Source organism: Protopterus annectens, chromosome 8.part1 (genome assembly GCF_019279795.1).
Source record: "Protopterus annectens isolate FY-2018-M chromosome 8.part1, PAN1.0, whole genome shotgun sequence".
Taxonomy (NCBI): Eukaryota; Metazoa; Chordata; order Ceratodontiformes; family Protopteridae; genus Protopterus; species Protopterus annectens.
Window position 1 is genome coordinate 25,872,840 of NC_056742.1, and position 7,500 is coordinate 25,880,339.

The window sequence follows — 7,500 nt, forward strand, 5'->3', positions numbered from 1 at the left end:
CAAAGTTGGTGCCTCAATGGATCCTGGAAACTATTGCCCCATAAGCTTGACTAGCTTGGTCTGCAAAGCTATGGAAAGGATCATCATGGACCTCATAAATAAAGATATTGGGGACCTACAGACACTGGATATTATCCAGTTCAGCTTTGTTAAGGGCAGATCCTGCCTCTTAAACCTGGTCGATTTCTTTGAAACAGTCACCAAGGCCATTGACGAGGGGAAGGTGGTCCACACAGCCTACCTGGACCTTGCAAAAGCCTTCGTTACAATACCCCACTCGGGCATTATAGATAAGCTCACCAGCTTAAATATAAACCCCTATGTCACTAGATGGGTTGCAAACTGGCTCAAGGACAGAACCCACATGGTTAGAATTGCTGGAGCCATGTCAGACTCCAAACCAGTTACAAGTGGCATCCCACAAGGCTCGGTCCTGGGACCTCTCTTGTTCGGTATATATTTCTCGGAGGTACAGGCTAACATGGAAGGACTATGGCTGACCAAGTTCGCAGATGACTACAAACTGGGTGCCATAATAGACTCTCCAGCTGACACAAGCATCCTACAAAAGGCCCTCATAGAAACAGACAACTGGTGCCAGAGCCATGGCCTCAAGCTAAATGCCAAAAAGTGTATAGTCATCCCCTTTGCAAAAACAAAGTGCCCACAAATTACCACATAGGTGGTAATCCATTAAGTATGGAAGAAGTAATTAGGGACCTGGGGACCCAAGTTGATGGCAATCTCTCATTTGACAACCACGTGGCCAAAGTGGTTAGAAAAACATTTTATATAGCCCACCTAATCATGAAGGGATTCACATCTAGATCAGCGGAGGTCATCGTGCCTCTTTACTCATCCCTCATCAGGCCCATAATTGAGTACAATGCCCCTTTTGGGATGTACCTTACCAGACACCTGCAGCAACTGGAAAGACCCCCAAAGTACCTCACCAAGAGGATCAAAGGGCTCAAACAGATGCCATATGCTGCCGGTTAAAGAAACTGCAGCTCTACTCAGTGGCATACCGCCTGCTCAGAGGCGATCTGTGCCTGATGTATAAAGCCATGTCCAACCCGGAATTAATGGACATGCTGCACCTCAGAAAGTCCAAATCCCATCGAGCTACACGCTCGAGAGACTTGAACCTCAGCACTGAAATAAATAGGACATGCTGGAGGGACAGATTCATAACCCTGAGGCTCCCTTCACTCTGGAATAAAATCCCAGTCCAGGTTAGGCAGAGCCCCTCATTGACTCTCTTCAAGAGGAATCTTGATGAGTGGATGGGAGATCATAGGTTTACCCCGGGTATCACTTCTGTGTCACTGTTAGACAGAGGCACAGTATACTAACCTCGAAAAAGGGCATAGCAAAATTCATTTAAAATGGGTGGCGAAAGCCAAACACACTCTGGCTAGGCTTATAAATGCCCTTGGGCAGATAGCCTAGTATGAACCTATGAACCTATGAACAATGAGTGATTATCACTTGTCATGTAAAACCATCAGCACCTGCCACTGTTATTCACATTACTAGAAGTCATTATCACATTGATGAATGCACATGCCAGATTTTAGTTTCTGTAAATGTGGAGTCATGAAAAAGTCCCCCCTCCAATTTCTTTGTCTTTTTACCCCTTGTTTATATTGTAAGATACTGATGAAGGCATCCATTGTGGTTATATGGTTCATATTTTGTGAGTTACTGTAACTGAACATTGTATCATGTAATAGTTTCCTGTATCACACACTCACTATATAGTGTTCTGCTGTTTTGCTTTCCAGCTGCCTGTGTGCAGGTAAGCAACATCATATTGTTCTACACTGTTGTGTATTTCAGCTATAAGTTCAAGTTTAAGGCAACATGTCCCTCAATGAAGATGCAATCTGTTCAGGAGAAATCAAACAACATGTACTTGTTGGGTGAGGAAACAGAATCTGATGGTAGTAGCAGTGGTTCACATATGGGTGTGGACCTCCTATCACGATATAATGCAATTGAGAATGAAGATGAAGATTATGACACAGACTATGAAATTCCACTCACACGTGTCCATGAGAAGGCTATTACCACTGATAAGGATGATGCCCCTGTCCCAGCCATTCCAGACAGATAACTGCAACATGCGATAGCAGACCTGACAAGTGACGGGGAAACTGACCACAATAGTGAGGATGAGGTACCACTTATACTTCTAAAGAATGTTGGCAAACACACCAGTGGTCATCATGATTTTGACACAGAGGATGAATTGCCTCTATCTGTGTTCAAGAATGGGAATGGTATCACTGACAGACGTATGAAATCCTCCACAGTCCAGGCCAGTTCAAGTGCTGACAAGGCTGTGGATATGCATCCTACCATATACGAGGTTCAGAGGAGTCCAGAGTATGCGGATTGGGATGGAGAAAATCTATTAGATCTGAGTCAAAGTAGCTAGCTCCTAGTCAGGCAGGGATATGATGGTGCCTCAGCATGGAATGTCTGCTAGTACTTCACTCACAAGTACATTTTATTTATTTATTTATTTATCTATTTAATTTATTTATTTTATATTTGTTTACCGGGAGAGTCAGAATGGGGAGGTTGCCCATAATTTCAGTGGAGAACCAGGAAGAAACGTTCCGTACAAAAAGATTACTAAGACATTACATAGTAAAACAGTTCAAAAATTAACAAGAACAAACGATAAAGGAATAATATAATAGAAACAGACATTATAATGTGCTTAAAATTAATCATGCATAATATGTGCAAGAAAAAAGAATTTTAACATACAAAAATACAGCATATCAGTAAGAGAAATGTTTAAAACATATTTAAAGGTAAGAGACAAGAGTTCCTTCACTACCTTGTGGTATCAATGACAGATCAAGTGAGTACTTGTCAAGTGGAAAAAACAAGCTTTTGAATGTATTGACTAATGAATATATGAAGCAGCCCATGTAAGGTCTATGCTGAATTGTATGATGTGTGGCCTATCCTGGGTCTGAACAGGTACACTTCCAGGTGTTAGTTAAGCAGGTCTGAAGTAGTTTTTTTAAAGTTATGTCTACTGTCTACATGCAATACAGTTGGTACTGACAATGATCATAGAGCACCATCTATGAACCACACAGGATTTTCCATTCCAAAGTGTGCCAAGCTACCCACTAAGGCACATTGAGTTTGTCCACCACATAAGATCAAGACGGAAAAATGCCTCATGGCATTACACATTGATGACATTGTGGGTCCAGCAGGCCCTATAATCAACATGGACAAATATGGACATCATGAACTTGATGTTCCCAGAGTAGCTGCACTCCCTAATTGCCAATGAAACTATTCACTATGCTGCACAGATGCAGGCTGCAGCAGGCAAGATTGCTAAGCACTGAAGTCCTGTATATCATAGCGATACACACACATTTCTTGGTATTGGAATATACATGTCTATTGTATATGTTCCAGAATACAGGCAGTACTGGGAAACACACCATGTATATGGTCACTTCCCAGTAGGTGAGTACATGACCTGAGAGAAGTTTGATAAAATTCAGCAGTATTTCCACTGCAATGATGACCTGCTAACCTTATCATAGGGCTCTGTGGGTCATGATAAGCTACATCATGTATGGTCAAAAGTGGATACAGTACGTCATGCATGCTGGAAACAGTACAATGTGCATTGTGAGGCAGTAGATGAAACCATGTTTGTCTTCCATGGACATTTAACATTTAAACAGTTTATGCCTGGTAAGCTAGACAGATTTGGCATTAAGGTATGGGTTCTGGCAGACTCTCGAATTCCAGGTGTACACTGGAAAGGCAGAGTAGAATACAGAGGTCAGACTGGCACACTGAGTTGTGGTTGAATTAACAAGGGGACTGACTGGCAGGAAGCATCACATTTTCTTTGATAACTTATTTACCTTTGTTCCTCTGGAACAGCAATTACTGTAAGATGGTCTTTACTGCTGTGGAACCATGTGTGCCAATAAATCAGGATGGCCGAGGGTACTACAAGCAGTTGCCCACTGCTTGATACTGAATGGAAGGATAGCAACCCAGTATTTCTGCTGTCAACTAGTAGTATTGCAACATTGCCAGTCTCCAGCACATGGAGGAGAAAGCATGATGGAACAAAGGCATCAGTGCCATGTCCATCAGTTGTAAACATGTACAACATTTACATGAATTGAGTGGACCAAGCGAATCAGCTTAGAACACTGTACCCAACTGCAAGGAAGGCCTGCAAATAGTATATGTACTTGTTCTGGTTCTTAGGGCATGTAGCCATAGTGTATGCTTTCATTATATTTCATGAAAGTAACAGCCATCAGCAAGTGTTACACTCTGGATGCATTATTCTGGCAACACGGTTACAGTTTCGAAGGAACCTATGTATGCACCTTTTTGTCAGTTACAAGAAGAGGAAAAGATGCACTGAGATTACTGTCCTAGAGACCATGAGCTGATTTGAGCATGGCTCACATTTTCCAGTGAAATGGTAGAAATCAAGATGCAAAAACTGTACCACCAAGGGTAAACATGCTGAACCATCATGGGGACACCTGACTTGCATTAGTGGAGTGGCAGCCCCTACCCTGCTTTTTCTCTTTATATTTGCCCTGTCTGTATCCCTTTGTCAGTATCCGTTCATGCAGTATTTTGGCTAGGCCAAGAATGTTTCTGTTTACAGTGATTTCTGCCTACTGCCATCCTGATACTGTGTTCATCAGTCTATGTTTTCCTGGTTGCTAGGTATGTACCTCTGCATCATCACTGCAAATAATGAACCTTATCAAAAGAATTATAACACTGTGGATAGGAATAAAGATTCAAACTGCCAAACAAGGTAATGCATATTCTATACATATATATGTAGTAATTCAATATATCTCCCAATCATCAACAGTAACCTATTTGCATTTCTTCCCTGTGAAAGTGCTTCTTCCTTGTGGCAGTGGCATGACTTCAAGAGCAGGGGACCTACAGATGAGACTGTGGGTGTATGGCCATTCTTACATTCATTGTACTGCCATCCATGCCTCCAAAAGTAACAAATACTACAACTTGAGCTTCCCCACATCTAGTGTGAAGGTACACTGCATTGCAAGAAGAGATCTGCATCGGAGTGGACTCCTGTAGTTGCTGGAAGAGAAGTGTTTCATCTACCCTGAGCCTAACATTCTTGTGTTGCACATTGGAGGGAATGATGCCATCCATCATCCACTTGGAGAGCTGAGGTTTCAAATCAAGGCAATTTTTGAACACATGCAGTCATGGTGGCCACATTGTCATTTTGTGTAGTCAGACATAATTTCAACCAGAGCTGGAGAATTGAAAACATCTAATGGGCAGCAGACAAGGCCAAATGGTTATAGAATGGCTTCATGCATGCCATGGCTTGATCCATAGGGTCAACAGATCAACAATCAGCCATAACAGCATCACTGCAGAAGATGTTCACTTTTTTTTTTATTAAGATGCTCACCTTTTCACCTTTTCAGAAGTGATGGAGTTCACCTAAATGAAGATGGGATTAACCTGTCATTGACTGATCTCCATAATGGTATGATGACAGCAGTGCAAGATATACTGGCAACCATACCTCTCAAGTGTACCTCATTACAAGGAATGTACTTCATTTGGGGTCTTAAAAAGTTCATGTTCGTCGAAAGTTCCACATTGAAAGGGTTTGTCACACATTCAGTGCTAGGAATTATTTAACTGATCTCCATGCTAAAAAGAAATTAATCATATTAATTCATTAAACAATCTTTTTTATAACTAAAGCCAGTATATTTTAACCACCCACTGACCTTTCTAGTTGAAGTTGTTAGCAAACTGTTAGTACATGTTCCACATTTTGCTCATTTGCTCCACATTATGAGGGCTAGTGTTCCTCATTTTGGAAATGGAAGGTTGAGAGCTACATATACTTAGTGACAAAGGATGGAAAACAGCCATGACCAACTAGGACCACTATGGTAAGGAAAACTCTATTAAATTTTGTGAAAAACCTCATTCACTACTTACAACACAGCAAAAGAACTGTAATTGTATGCTGTACTCATACGTCCAGATATGTCCAGATATTACATGTTATGACTCAGGTTATTTTGATGAATAAGTCTGCTAGGGAACTTGTCAACATGCCAATTAAAACTTCATTCTAAGATGGTAAAATAAGTGTATCTATATGCTGTACACATGTATACATATCACTGTTTATGACTTGGGCTAAGAAAATTATGATATTGTTTCATATTTTGGTAAATAACTAAGCTAGGGAACATGTCAACATGCTAAGTAAGACCTTATTCTGAAGAAGGTATAAGTACTCACAAGATGGTAAAGGCAATGTTTCTGTATTCTGTACACATGTACAGATATTACAGCTTGTTTATGAGTCCGGTTATGAAAAATTATGATTTTTTTTATATTTTAGTAAATAACTCTGCTAGAAAAGATAGTAAGGTGATGAGTAAGGTATCCTTTTGAGGCCACTATCAAAATGTACAACTTCATGTAATAACTTCAATTCAGGGTATCATACGTGGACAGATATCACAGTCTATTTGCTTGTAGGACTGTGAAAATTAATATTTTTGCAATATTTCTGTGAATATGTGTACATGGAAGTAAGGCAAGGTCAGGGGTGAAGTGTAATAGTCACAACAGAACAAACACACATCAGTTTCTGCAAAAAAAATTACTGCTTATCTAGGACAATGACATGGATCAAATGCTCGGTTTATTTGTCACATCATGGAAATTATATTTTTCATTATTATGCCCATATTTTTGTGAGGGAGCATTATGACACACATGATGGATCATTTTGAAGCTGACTTTGAGCAGCATAGCTTTTATGCTGATATGTAGTCTCTATCTGTTACAGGTGATGAGCTATTATACTTTATTTGTCAGATAATGAGAAATATAATATTAATCATCTTTCTGCAAATATCTCAGTAAAGGAGCATCACACAGTAATGGCTAAGGTATCATTTTAAAGTTGACATTCACACAAACAAATTAATTAAAATTGTGTGGGTCTACATGGTACATTCACCAAGATATCGTAATTTGTTTTACCAAAAAGGTAAAAAAATATGCATAACATCAGCATTCATTGGCAAATATTTAAAAATAACTTAGATACACATTATCAACATTTATACCATTGAAACGATCGGTGTGTACTGAACAATTTTTGCCTTTTAATTATTAGTGTAGCTCTTAATGTTAAAGAGTTACGAACATTAGTTTTCTGTATGGTATTACAAATGGATCATCTGAAAATGAGCTCAGGCTGCACTGTTGCTTGTAAGGTGGAAGTAAGCAGGCAGCATTTTCTGAGCTGCTCTAGAGTGAATGAGTTAACAATTCTGGCCACCATGCAAGTCAGTGTTTCCTCTGTAGAACAGTCATCCAGTGCTCTACAATCCATTAATACTTGGCTCTGAAGCACTATGTCTGGTGTACACTTGAATGGGTTGGCTTTGA